Source organism: Triticum urartu, chromosome 1 (assembly GCF_003073215.2).
Source record: "Triticum urartu cultivar G1812 chromosome 1, Tu2.1, whole genome shotgun sequence".
Lineage (NCBI taxonomy): Eukaryota > Viridiplantae > Streptophyta > Magnoliopsida > Poales > Poaceae > Triticum > Triticum urartu.
Window position 1 is genome coordinate 66,438,966 of NC_053022.1, and position 2,709 is coordinate 66,441,674.

Here is a 2,709-nt window from a genome sequence, read left to right on the forward strand (position 1 = left end):
AGGGAGCAACAGGGGGTGGGGGAAGATTTCGATCGGCTTCGTGTCAGCTGCCATCACCACAAACTCAGAGTCTTGGTAGCTGGGGAAAATAGAAAACGGAGATTAAAAATCATAGGAACTGAAATTAGCAGGACCGACCAAAGCACGCAGCTAGGGACTGGTCACCTTCAAGGTAGAACAATGAATTAACTAGTTTTAGTCAAAGTCGTAAGAATGCACATACAGACATACATACGAATTGAACCAGAATCCATGTATGTCTGTGCACTTAATTGCAGGTTCTATCCAACTTGCAATTGGAAGGAGTACAACCTAGTTTACTAGCAGCCTAACAAAAGATTCAGGTTCTTGGTTTGGTGCATGAATCCTGCTGTCGTAGACAGACAGAGAGGAAAGAGCACTAACGGCACAACTACGACAGCAGAGCGATGCGAGCCAGTCAGGCAGTGCTTGATAAGAAATTGATAAGCAGTTTGCACACAATTAGCAGGCAACCAACAAAGTAATGTTGTATACTGTTCTGCAGTAAAGAGTAGAATTTCTTTCTGTTGGCTCTGAAATTTCTGTCCATGGTGCACACATGACATACCATCGATTTGAATGTGAAACTTAATTCTGCACAATTTAGTTGCTTATAAATTCCAGGACCAGATTAGCATGTCTCGTTACTAATGAAGTACTTCCTTTATCAATCATAGAATGGAAGGAATCACACAACATCGGGTAGTACTGTAATTGGATTTAGTAGTAAATCTGTAGATACATGTGGTTGGTATCTACTAGTAGAGAGTTGCACAGCATCTGGTGTTCTAATTAGAGAGTTGCTAGTGTGTTTTACTTACCCTGCTCTGCTCTTCTTTTCTACAAGCGAAAGCAGAGCAGGGAGAGCAAGCACACTACCATAACATACAAAGCCATCTACAACCAGCCCAAAAACATACATACCTATAGGACTCACTCACGCACTGCCATTGTGTTATGGATGAGCAAGTCTAGTGTGTGAGAGAAAATGCAGACAAGTTGAGGTAAAGTGCTGACCCCACGCTGTGAGGAACAGATCGAGGAACTAATAACTGGGCAATGCAGGACCAAGTCCGACTGTACTACTACTACCTGTGATGCATCATTGTTGATCCATGGCAGATAATAGTAAAGATTAGAATCCATGATTTTGATACAGAAGTTACCTAGCCTGGTAGCCTAGCATAGAACAGCACTACATAGTACTTGGCCAGCAAATTTGAGCAATTCAGTGACCGCATCGCATGACAACAAATATAAAAACTATGAACAACATTGCATACGATGTGTGACAACAGAGAACACATTTGACAATGCAGAACGCATGCGCAACCACACATCCCATAACAGGGTTACAATCTAGAGGCAGTTAGCTAGCTGCTACCAGATCGCTCACTCATCAATATAGAACTGCAAAAGAGCGCAAAAGAAATAAATCAACAAGAGCATAAGGCATACTGTAGCCAGCTAGCTAGATTTCATCTTGAGACTTATCCTTGTGCTTCTGTAGCATCTCGATAACTTGGTCCAGGGGTGGGTCTCCGGGCCTTCGAAAAACCTGGTCGCCGATCTTGAACTCATACGCCTCCGACTGCACAGAATGAACTCCTTCAACTACAAAACACATACATCCATGCATGTATACACTTGAGCTAGCATGCACCAACCAGTGTGTAACGAACCAACTACTCCAGCTAATTAACTTCAAGCATGAACAATTAACCAATTAAACAAGACAAAACTAGCATAATGATCTATAAACAAAATGGGAAGTAAGCAGACGTGACCTGGAGGTCGCTGGAGAGCTTGGGCGTGACCTGGAGGTACTTGGTCTTGTCCTTGAGCCCGGCCATGGCCACCTTCTTCCCCGAACACGGACACATACACCTTGCACACCTGCAGACACAAACCGGAGCAGAGACAAGGAACTCAGCATCCCAGATTGCAGCGCAGCCGCATCGTTTCGAGGGAGAGTCCGGGCGTGACCTGGAGGTCGTTGGAGAGCTCGACGTCGGTGATGGTGGTGGGGGAGGAGAGGTAGCGGTCGGTGCCGAGGGCGGACTCGGGGAGGACGGCACGCTGCATGACGGGGTCGCGGGTCAGCATGTCCGCCAGCTCCCGCTGGATCTGCTTTGCCACCATTCGCACCCGTCACTCCTTGGCCATGCACCGCACCACGCGCAGCCGCCGCACGGAGACGGGCGCCTCGGCGGCGAGGGCCCGTGGCAGCGGCGGGGACACCAGCGGCCGTCACGGGAACATCCTCGCTGGCTTCATGGTGGTGGGGGATTTTGCGCCGCGGTGAGGCCGTCGGCTGTCGCTGTGGGGAATGGGAAGGGGAGGGGCGAGAGGAGGAGGGCGTGGGGAATGGCGACGAGCTCCGCCGGAGGGAGGTGGTAGCGGCGACGCGGGACAGCGAGGAAACGGGGGATCTGGATGGTGGAAGGAAGGATGGCCAGCGCTGGGGGCGATGAAGAGGTCGGCGGCGGCGAGGGTGGGGGAGGCCAGCGGCGGGTTTGGGATGGCAGAGAGAGGGAGCTCTGGGTCGGGGAGAGGGGGATCTGGGAGGAGGTGGTGGCGGCGAGGATCTGAGGGAGGAGAAGTGCGGCGGCTGCGAGGAGAGGGGGGGTGCGATGGGGGGGTCGAAGGGATCTGACCTAGGGTTTGGGCTGCGGGTGGGGGGTATCT

The 2,709-nt window shown here is 50.8% G+C and overlaps 1 pseudogene; it reads right to left on the reverse strand.

Annotated features, from left to right (window-relative positions):
* Nucleotides 1-1,413: 1,413 nt before the first annotated feature.
* On the reverse strand, nt 1,414-2,283 carry LOC125532714 (annotated as a pseudogene).
* Between the last annotated feature and the right edge of the window lie 426 nt (nt 2,284-2,709).